Source organism: Dinoponera quadriceps, unplaced genomic scaffold (assembly GCF_001313825.1).
Source record: "Dinoponera quadriceps isolate SergipeBrazil2010 unplaced genomic scaffold, ASM131382v1 scaffold2134, whole genome shotgun sequence".
Taxonomy (NCBI): Eukaryota; Metazoa; Arthropoda; class Insecta; order Hymenoptera; family Formicidae; genus Dinoponera; species Dinoponera quadriceps.
In genome coordinates, this window is record NW_014556171.1 from 1 (window position 1) to 11,936 (window position 11,936).

At 47.7% G+C, this 11,936-nt stretch overlaps 1 pseudogene; it reads right to left on the reverse strand.

Moving 5' to 3' along the window:
- Window positions 1–581: 581 nt before the first annotated feature.
- On the reverse strand, window positions 582–5,471 carry LOC106747096 (annotated as a pseudogene).
- Between the last annotated feature and the right edge of the window lie 6,465 nt (window positions 5,472–11,936).

The window sequence follows — 11,936 nt, forward strand, 5'->3', positions numbered from 1 at the left end:
ACATGTGTATAAAATGTAATAAAAATATAATATGAATAAAATATAAGCATCTCCCGTGCGTTTTCACAGCGGAGAAGTCCGAAAAAGGTTTCGCAAACACATCGAGGAAGAGCCATTCAAGGGAGAGGTCGACAAGAATCCCAGAAGTTGTCCAAAGTGTCTAAGAGCTGATCGCAGAAGACCCATGGCAATCTCTCAGGAAATTGGCGACAATTCTGGGTGTGAGTAAGACACTGTGGCCTCCGGCAGACCATACGTCTTCCAACAGGACGACGCATCAGCTTACTCGAGTCATTTGATCCAAAACTGGCTGGCAGACAACATCGATATGTTTTGGAGCAATGAAATTTGGCCTCTAATAGCCCTCCGAATATATTTAAATCCGTTAGACAACGTGAGGAGAGTGATTGAAAGGGTCACTAATAATTAAGGACACCCTAATGTGGTATCTCTCCAGGCCGCTAGTGAAGCAGCATTCTTCAATATGGACAAGCTGACTTTGCAGAAAGCGTGCAATCACTTCAGGCCCAGGATCAAGGCAATAACTGCGGCAGACGGTGATTACATTGAGTAATTTTTGTTTATAACGGTTCTAAAAATGACACAAAAAAAGGTTTTTATGTAATATTATATGTTTCACTAATAAAGTTTTGTTAAATATATTGTTTATTTTGTCCGGATTTAACTAACTGTACATACATTGAATTCAAAATAGTTGATTACACCTAATGTTACGGCTGTGATCCAGAAATCTTTTTTTAAAGAAAATTGATAAAAACACCATAGGATAAGTTTCGTTTTGTGAAAAATGTTTATGAGAATTCAGGAAATAGAAGACTATGGGAAAACCTCAGAATGTAGACTGGATCCGGAAGAGGGATCCAGAGAGAGATAGAAGACAATAAGCTGCGGCAGCGCATCAGAAGAAAGCTGTGGAAGATCGCAAGCTGTACGACGCCGACAGGAAGAGGCGGCGGGAGGTTACAGGCTGCAGGAAACAATCCATACAGCACAAGGTTGCAAATATATTGCAGCAATATTTTTCTACAAGATTGCCACATTGCAGAAACATTATGAAATTTTGCTACAACATTGCTATAACATTGCAACAACAGTAAAATATCGGTGCATAGAAATATTGCAATATTATATTATATTATAGAAACATTACAATTTAATATATATACAATAATACTTTGTTTGATTTCTTAGGCTTCCGCGATGTAAATAAATTGATTTGGCATTTGAGTTTGTTTTCCTCATGGATTTAACGATATTTTCCGACATTTCATGAACATTTAAGATCATTTCTTCAAAATGAAATCCGACTCGAGATTGCGGGTTGATCTCGAGTCATTCCTCATCCTGAAAAAGTGAACTGAAATGTTTATGAAACATCGGAAATCATTGAAGGTTATGACTTGAAAATCAAATTAAATGCATTGTGTATACCAGGTGTAGAAGTATGAAACCGGAATTTCCCTATAGATGGTGTTAGCCATCAATTTAGGGACCGTAAGACCGCTTCTGCAGCGCCCTCATCTCCCTCTAACAGCTGACGAAATTTTTCAACACACAACAACCCAAGTTCCATACACCAGTATATTTTTCTATAACCTTAAACATGTCGAGTTTTGTGCCTACGAACTACGATTTGCGGACAGCATTGGTTTTTTGTTATCATTTGAAGAAAACTGCTGCAGAATCGCATCGAATGCTTGTCGAAGCTTACGGTGAACATGCTCTTGGTAAAACATAGTGTTTCTAGTGGTTAAAAAAATTCAAAAGTGGTGATTTTGACGTGAGAAACGAAGAGCGTGGGAAACCACCGAAAAAGTTCGCAGACAACGAATTGCAACCCTTATTGGATGAAGATGATACTCAAACTTAAGAAGAACTTGCGGATGAATTGAATGTGACGCAGAAAGCTGTCTCAATTCGTTTGAAAGCCATGGGAAAGATTCAGAAAGTGGGAAAATGTGTTCCGAAGTGAATGAAAGACAGCAAGAAAATCGAAAAACCAATTGTGAAACGCTGCTCGACAGATACAAAAGAAAGTCCATCGTATCATGACAGGTGATGAAAAATGGATATATTTTGAGAATCCTAAGCGTCGGAAATCATGGGTAAATCCAGGCGAACCATCGACATCCACTGCAAGACCAAATCGCTTTGGAAAAAAGACAATGCTCTGTGTTTGGTGGGATCAGAAAGGTGTAATCTATTATGAGCTGCTAAAACCTGGTGAAACCGTTAACACTGATTGCTACCAACAGCAAATGATCGATTTAAATCGAGAATTGCGTGAAAAACGACCGGAATATGGAAAAAGGCAACACAAAGTCATTTTGCTCCATCATAATGCCCCATCACACACAGCAAAACGGGTCAGGGAAACGATCGAGGCGTTCAGTTGGGAAATACTAACGCATGTGGCTTATTCTTCAGACTTGGCTCCGTCCGATTATCATCCATTCTCATGAATGGGACACGCTCTCGCTGAACAAAGCTTCAATTGGTATGAAAATGTACGAAAATGGCTCGATAGCTGGCTCGCATCAAAAGAAGAAATGTTTTTTGGCGTGACATTCATAAACTGCCGGAGAGGTGGGAAAAATGTATAAATAGCAATGGACATTATTTTGTATAAAATATTTTTTATCATTTTCAAACAACATACGTGTAATTTTTACAAGAAAATTCCGGTTTCATACTTCTACACCTGGTATATGATACCCGCTCTCCAGCACAAATCTACCAAATACGTACTTTTACGTGACCCGCGCTCTAGTGACAGACTGCAAAGAATGTAAAAGTACGTTTCCCATATGCAATGTGTTAAGGGGACTGTTCCTATCTTTAAATTCTCACAGGACAAGGTGCCACCAGACATTGTCAAACGCACCCGTACCACTCGGGGGGCGGTAGAGTATGTCCAAGTCAGAACCCCCAGGAAGAGTGATGCGACCTCCTCCCGCGTTTCCGATTCACACCACGAGAAAGTAAGGCACTTGGAAGGTGCTGAGGACCAGCGTCTCTCTTCTGAGAATTTACCGAAGCGGCAGCGCGAGCAGCGTCTGACATAAGGCGACGCGACCTGAATAATCCGGAGGTTTTATGCTGTGGCCAACCAGCAACTTGTACGTGCGCGCCTTCAGCCTACTATCCATAATTCAAATGAATGCGCTGCGTAAGATTTTCAAAACTCTCGCGCGTTTCCTCGTAGAGAGCAATGGCTCGGCTAATAAGCTGCGACGAATCGTATTGAGTATACGCTGCCTGTACTTGATAGACGGTGCTTCTGGGCCTATCGGCCATATTACCGTGTTTGTTGAATCGAGAAACTATAGCGTTTATTGTGCTTGTCGCTGGTATCACGCGGGCGGGGATTTCTCGGCGCCAAGATCGCGGAACCGCCTTAATGTTTCCTCAATGTTGAAACTACAATCGCGTAGCAGTCATGTAGTCTACAAAGAATCTACAGATCTCCCGGGCGGCGCGCCGTCTCGCATCGTACATTATCAACTTCGGCGGCGAGTGTCCGGCGCGCGCGAGACCATCTCGCCTAGCGCGCTGTAACCTGGAGTTTGAGCCTCGCCCGATTTGCAGCACTGGCCGATCAAGTGGAATACCCGATTTAGCTCGTTCGCCAGAAGCAGTTTTCCAACACAACCACGCTTTTCAATAATAGACCTTTTAATAAATTACATGCAATATTGACAAATAATATACAAGGACTATGCGATCGGCGATTAAAGAAGGCAACCAAGTCTCGCGCCCGAATCTCCGGGATTCTTACGCTCGAAACACTCTCGAGCACGGCTCTCATCGCCTTGCGACGTTTCCAAATCTCGCACGTCCGCACGTCTCGACCTTCAGGGCGCGGCGGATCCCAAGCAAGTCAAATTTTCCAGTCTTCTACTCGCGCAGATGCCACCGAGAAACGATGGCAACCGACTCGGAATTACAATGCAACTGTAATATTTCTTACTTGCGGCTGTACATTGTTTCTCTTTCTCATACACTCGCCGCCTGAAGCTCGAATCTCTTCATGAACTCGTCTCGCTACTGTTACGTCCCGCTCGGCCGCGGCTGTCTACAATTCTCGGGCCACGAGAGGGGCAAGATTTTTTCGGGTTGTTAGGCTTATGCAGCACTACCCTGGCTAACAGGTAGTCCCGTTGGGTTTGATATATTAGGTGAAGTAAAAAGTTCTGAGCGTTTTTTCGCTTTATTTCGACGATGAAATTAACATAGTTAGGATTATCCGATTTCGATCAAATATGCGCCGTTTTGTTCGATAATTTTTGTTCATTTTGAAGGCAATTTCATAATTCCGCGGTTGAAGAAGTCCTCGTCCCTATTGGTAAAAAACTTGACCAGTTCATTTTCACAAGCCTCTCTTGAGGCCAGTTTTGTACCATCAAGAAAAATTTGCAAATGCTTGAAAAGGTGATAATCGCTTGGTGCTAAGTCTGGACTATACGGTGGGTGCAATAGAACCTCCCATCCAAGCTCTCGAAGCTTCTGGCGCGTTGTTAATGATGTGTGCGGCCTGGCGTTGTTTTGATGGAACACAACTCTCTTCCTATTGGCCAATTCTGGCCGCTTCTGGTCGATTGCCTGCTTCAATCTGGTCAGTTGTTGACAGTAGAGGTCCGAATTGAGTGTTTGGCCCGATGGGAGCAGCTCATAGTGGATGATTCCTTTCCAATCCCACCAAACACACAGCAAAACCTTCTTGGCCGTTAATCCGGGCTTGGCGATCGTTTGGGCCGGCTCACCGCAATTGGAACACGATCTTTTTCGGCTGTTGTTCTCGTATGTAACCCATTTTTCATTACCAGTTACCATCCGCTTCAAAAATGGGTCGATTTCGTTACATTTCAGCAAAGAATCGCAGGCATCAATTCGGTTCAAAAGGTTCTTTTGCGTCAATTCGTGTGGCACCCATACATCGAGCTTCTTCTTGAGACCAGCCTTATGCAAATGGTTCCAAACGGTTTTCTGGCTAATCTTCAGTTCTTGGGCAATGGAATAAATGCTCACATGCCGGTCCGACTCGACGATTTCTATGATTTTATCGACATTTTCGACGATTGGTCTACCAGATACGTGCCTCATCTTCGACGTCCATATTACCAGAACGGAATAGTTGGAACCACCGTTTTGCTGTTGCATTCGATACTGTATTGGGTCCATAAACAGCACAAATTTTTTTGGCCGCCTGCTCTGCCTTTTCACTTTGGTCGTAGTGGTACTGAAGAATGTATCGAATTTTCTCTTTTTTTACCTCCATTTTGGAACGCTGTAACACACAACTGTCTTGACCAAACACAAAACTGTAACAGAACTTTTTTTGAATCGTAATGTCACCTTTAAATCGACGTATAGTATGACCCGATGCGATGTATACATCGTGAGATATGGCTCACTAAAGACATCTAGCGGAAAACGCTCAGAACTTTTTACTTCACCTAATATGACTTAATTTTATCACTCACCGGTGATGATATTTCCAGAGCGGTAACTCCGGGGGTGCTGTGAGTGGCAGTTGTATTCAGGGAACGGTTCTTGTTGGGAAAAACTGGATCGCTGTTAGTGTTCACCTGGCGTCCGCACTCGTGGGTCGTGGCATTGAATCCAGTGGCGGACCCGCTGTTGGCGGTATAAGGCGTTTCGAGACGTGGCACAGAGTTCCTCATGGAAGGAAGGGGGATATAGATTCCCCGAAATAGGCGTGTAGAGTTTCAGATCTCAGGATCTTGTAATATTCGGGACGCGGATCCCTTGGCGATGACGTACGACGGACCTTGGTCACTTTGAGTTCGTCTAAGTCGATCGGTATCAACTTGTATTCGCACAATTTATTCACACTCGGGGTCAGCGTTTGCGGCGACGAGCACTCCATTGGGGTGGGCGCACGTGGGGGTTCCGTTAGGAGAGGACTTGATGGGCATGAAGAGAGGCAAGAGATGGATATGTCAACGAGGGAGTTGAATTCGTGGGTGGCGGTGCGGGTGAGCTGGCGCAGTAGCTTGCGACGTTGGTATTCGCGACCACCGCGTTGCTTCCTTTTCTAAGGCATAAGCAACGTAAACTCGAGACACTGCAACCGGTTGATGCAAGAGATGTGGGCGTGCAGCTGTCCTGCACCTATCTGCTCCCACACTAGTGACGCAATCAGGTTGGCGGGTGTCGGTTACACTTGGGGTTGCCACAAGGGCCTCGTGCGAGCGTGCAGCTGTCCTGCACCTGGTGAGCTCTCGCTTGAGGGTGTTCGTATAGACAACGGCAAGGGTTGAGTGACAGATGCTTGGGTTAGCCCGAGGTTTCCTTGTGATCCCCGCACGAACGTCCCGCTGTCCGGCACCGGTGAGCTCTCGTGTGAAAGATCCACGTGAACAACGATAGAAAGGTTGACACTATTAAGGGATAGTTTGAAATAGAGCGGAGTGGGGCTTCTAAAGGTAGTATAAACTTGTAGTAGTATAACCAACTAATCCGTTGGTTAAATATAAATATGTATATTCTAAAAGAAAATTTTTGCTAATACAGTTTGAGATTACAGATTCAGTCTCAATATTAGATCTAGAGAATGTCGAGATCGAAATATTCTAAGTTCCGATTGTGACAAAATATTCTAAGTCTAGATTGTGACAAAATATTCTAAGTCTAGATAGTGGCAAAAATATTTTAGGTCTAAACGCTTACCCAGAGTTAGGAGGTTGGTGCTTGGGAGGGAGTGCACCGCACCGCGTCCGCGGATGAACTGCACTTCTCGGGCTGAGGGGCCCTCTTTTATACCCAACGGACGGGGCTGCTGTCGAGTTGTAGGTGGCGGTTACTGTCGCTTGGGATATGTGTCGGACGTTCTGATTGGCTGTGTAGGAGGTTTAGTAAAATTCCTCTATGGAGTAAGTGTTGTGTGTTCTGATTGGTCTGGGACTATGGAGGAGGCTTTTGATTGGTCGAGGGGGTTTTTCAAGTGTCTTAGAGTGTGGTTCTGTTTTTACTAAAACTAGGGTATAGGGTCGAGGATTCTGGTTGGTCCTAGGAGTGTTCTAAGTGTTTTGATTGGGTGGAGCTGGTTTTAGATTTGAAGGAGAGGAGATTAGGAGTTCTGGGTTTGTCTTTTGATCCGATTTTAGTTTTTTTAGGAATGTTTTACAGTAATGGCGTAGATTTAGGGCTTCGCGACAGAAGAAGGCAAAGGGGAAGGGAAAAAAATAGGATCTGGGTTTTTCGCCGGATGTGACACGCGTCAGACGTGACACTTTGTTCGTTTCGCTCGCTCGCTCTCGCCTCAGGAAGTCCGTAGCGCTTGCCGCCGGGCAGCACAGTGACGAACAGGACACGTCTATTAGCGCAGCAGGAAGCCTGTGCAAGGATCTGTCGCGCCGATCGATGCGGCTTCCTATTTGCTCTCCCGGCCAGATCACGCTTATCACGGGTGCCCGCGGGAGCTTCGTGTCTGGAGTTATTAATACGACGCTTGCTTGTCCTCGTTTTTTCCAGAGACGTCATTCTGCTGGATTCGCAATACTTAAAGGAATTCTTTGGACCTTTCTGTAATGATCCTCTCTCGCATGCTCTACGACAGAATCGTGGGACTTTGCGTTTTTCTTAGCGTAAAGTAGCCATGCATTGTCCGTCGCCAGCCGTCCATCCGGGAAAGAAGATTTTCCGCGCCTTTCCGCATACCGCTCTAGTCGCTGCTTCAGAGTCCCCGCTATCTTTCGTGCTCGCCTCCTGCAGGAAGCATCGATTTCACCAATCTTCTTAAATCTAATATATTGGCTCGTTGAGAGTGACGTCATATTTATCAAAAATTATAATAGCCGCAGGTTACGTCTGTTACGTGCGCAAAACGACGCACGAAACCAAAGTTATATAATTCGGTCGCTTTCTCTTATGAGAAAGCACGAGTTTCCGGCTCATCCTTGGCCAGGTTACAGACTTGAGTCACGAGCAAAAATTTCCATTGTCACACAACATATTCCGCAAACTTTTCTCTAGGTGTCACCGGCCGATACTTCCTTATGCGTTTCAGCACGTTTCGGAAGGGCACCAGCGGCAGAGAGACGGATATCTCGCAACTCGTGTTATCTCGAGAGCTGATGTGTTTCGCGTAAAAGTTTTCTCCGAAAAATCATTCGCGCACAGATGTTCATAAAGACGCATGGGCTTGACGACTTTGCCGGAAAAGCGCACCTAGTCACTAGGTACCCATTCCGCGCACGTTAGCGTGATTTGACGACTGATGTCATTGTTTGCGCTGCTGGAGTCAATGTCATGCCGCAAAAACGCGTTCGCCAGACACGAACAATCGTTCTTGTCGACTATATAGGCGAACAGCACGGTGATACATCGTCGTTTGAACGCGTCAAAATGGCTCAACTTGTTAGTGGTGAATATGCTGAAGACGTCGTAAATGTCGGTTCCATCGTTGGGCTCGAAAATAGTCAAAAACTTTTAAAGACTGTAGTCTCCTGCTGACGGCTTGCCCCAAGTTCCAGTTTTTGACTAAACCGTCCATTTCGTCCAACAGGAGCACCACATAGCGGTGCGTAACGCGCACCAATTGCCTCATTTTGGCGTAGAGGACTAGCCGATTCTTCTCCGTTTCGGTATGGTACGCGGACAGCAAATTTTCGGTGTTCGCGAAGGCGAAGTTCAGCCCGAACAATTTGGCGACAGCTCTCGCCGCAACAATCTTACCCGTATCCAGCGGTCCGTACAAAATCGCATTCATTCCCGCGAATGTACGAGATCGCCGGCTCTCTACCGTGAGAACAGATTCGTTTTGAATTCTGCCGCCGCCACTGACGTCGTTCAGTACAAATTACGTGTTAATCATGAGACAATGCTGCGTTTCGTAACCGGGCAGGTCAGCGAGCGATACGTCCAGACGCTTGTTCGCCATGTATTCGTGCAACCCGCCGGTGTCAACGCGCGGATAGACGCCGTCATCGATCGCGGCGCTGTCGCCATTTCGGTCCTGCTCGATTCGTCGCTGGGCCAGGTCTTCGCGCAAGTTCGAGCCGCGGAGCTGCGCTACTGCCTATCCGCGAATCTGGCTCGTCCGGTTTCGTGCAACATTGGCGGCGGCGACATTGACGCGCGTTGCAGCTGTCGAGTGCCGTGAACTCCAATTGGCTGTTTGCGCGTCGCCACACTGATGGATACTCGTCTTAAAATTACGTGTACCGCTGTAAGTACCCGCATCTGATGATAAACGAAGCGGGTCCCGCGACGCCGTGCTCCCGCTATGTGGCGTAGAACGGGCACGGTTGTTTGAATGGTGACAGCAGAGCGTCGCTCGTCGACCTATTTGTCAATGGCAGTTGCATCTGCGAGGACAGGTGGGTGGCAGAGTACGATTTCAGCGTAGGTCCCTACTGCAACAAGGGGACTTCCGCCGAGTAGGTGTGCCCCCCGAACGTGAGTTTTTTGCGCGGTAAAGGCGGGTGTTACGCAAACGCGTGTCTCACGTTGCGCGGAACTGCTCTGGACGACGGGCGAGTGCTTATGCAATTCATGTCGTAGGCATGAAACAACGGCTCGCTTCGCGGAAAAGAGTTTGGTTTTCTCATCAAGATCCGGCGCCTGCACGCTCTCGATACGGGCGAACCGAGTACCGAGATCACGGGTAGCGCGGATCGTTCGAGTCCGGGAGGCGCCGATCCGATCGAATCCCCTCACTACTACGAATTTCTCAGACTGCTCTCCAAGCTGCACAATCCCGCCATGACAGCTTTCGGCGTCGTGTGGTGTTACAGTGGTGAGCTCCGAGAACATCGCCAAGCGGTCATTGCACCTTTCCTTCGAGCGATATATCGCATCGACTTATGCTATTGTGACAGCGAGATAGCGTGGTTTTCTTTTACCACTTTATAAACAACATGATAGTGAACAAGTACTGTTTGCTCCAGAGTAAATCAGTTTCGCTCCTTGGCTACAGATACCTGCATCTGTACACTTGCCTTGATCGCCGCAGCCTCGACAACATGTGGCATTCCTTCGGCGACGAGGTGGACGAGAAAACAGAGAAGCGCGCGACGCGCGTTATAGCACCGGTGTGCCTAGGGCGTTCCACCGCCATCGACGACGTGTAGCCGCGACTCAATTATGAGCAAAAGAATCCCACTACCTGCGTGCTGATTTCGCGCGAGAAGGCCTTGGTGGAAGTACGCTCACGCTCTCTGGCACCCGATCGACATAAACGTTTTGCACTTCTGAGAGAAGCGCAATCCGGACGCTAAAGCGCAGTAAGCGAATTATTCAACTCCTACGTACCGCCGCCAGCCTATGTCTCGCGATCTAGTGCAATACGACGTTTAGCGGCCACGCGTTGGGATCATATTCGCACTTGACGGCCGCAATCCGCATAGCAGTCGAGCATAGTCAGGACATTGAACGGCATTTCGGCGTAATGGTTGGTGACGTTCGACTCGAACTCGGTGGCCTTTGTGAACATGCTGAACTGTTGACAGGCGTCATTCTCGAGTATCGCCTGTATCTTGAAGTCACACATGCGAATGGGATAAACGCAATCGTGATTCGTTCTGAAAGGGAAGTTGTGCGTCGAGTTGCTATTGAAAACAAAGTACCCGTATCCATCCACTCCTACGCGGCGCCTATATGTTTGCTACTTAATCCCGCGCTCTTCGTTGTTACGCTGCTCGAGTAGCCGGCCGCATGCGGCTTATATCCACTAGACTGTACATGAACAATACGACATAGACCGACTCCCCGCGATCGCTCATCAGATCGCTGAGATCCATGTAGTGAGTGACTCGGCAACTTAACGTTAATTGACGTTGGTGTATCAATGGTGTATCAATGGTGCATAGAGAGAGTTGCGATACGCGCGCCTTTCTCGTTCGCTTGCTTGCGTTCGCCTTTACGGTCGCGGGTTTCTCCCTCACGTTAGTCAGTGGGATGTCGAGCGGTCAGCTCGTCGTGGTGGCGTTAGTCCAGGAGCAGCTTGCCGGATTGCCGGGTTCGTTGGAATAAATGAGAGAGCTCGTGTGGAGAAGATAAATTTTATTCGGATGATCGACTAATATTTTGCTGTTACATAGGAGTCAGCTGTGAGCGGATGACAGCTCAGTACTTTTAAATGTGTCGAAAAATGTTCTTAACGGTCGCAATGTGTTTTTACGGCTAGCCTAGATTTCGGGTTCGCGGTAGACGGATTCGCGGTAGACGGATTCGCAGCACGGCGGACGCGGTTGTGTATACGCGGCGATGTATACACATTTGTCGCGGACGAGTAGGCGGTCGTAGAGTCGCGGGAAGTGGGCACGATATTTTGACGCGTCGTATCTATCTTGACGCTTGTGTTGCGGTGTACCTGTCTGGTGCTTCGGCGTTGGTCCATTGATTTAAAGACGCATCGGAGAATGCGAGATGGAAGCCACGCGCAGGCAGCACAGGACGGATGCTCTCGCCGATGCACTTGTCACGAGGGAAACGCAGCACCCCCGACGCTGCGTCCAGAGGTTCCCAGTAGTATCTGGGGCTCTCTTACGTCGGTGCGCGGTTTCCCTTCGGTGACGCGGTGGGCGGTGTTCACGATGACAGTAAGCCGATTGCAGCCGGGTTTGGTAGCACGCGCAATATACTCCTCGAGGAGGAGGGACGAGGTCGAGTAGGCTCTGCGGAGACGGCGAACAACGCCACTTCGACTCGTCGTCTCCCTTTTGGGCAACGCTGCTACTTGAGCTCCCGCGATTCATCACTTAAAACTGACGGTCGGCTTTAACCACTTGCATTCGGTAGTTTTGTGTGGCGCAAAGTGCCGGTAGCGGCCAGATAATTGGTCGGTCGGGTCGCGGAGAGGACGTAGGTGCAATTGCACCGTTACAAAGTCACTTGCGGCATGTCTCGCGGGTCCGTTACCGGAAGGCTCGGACCCGTGGGAAGCAGAG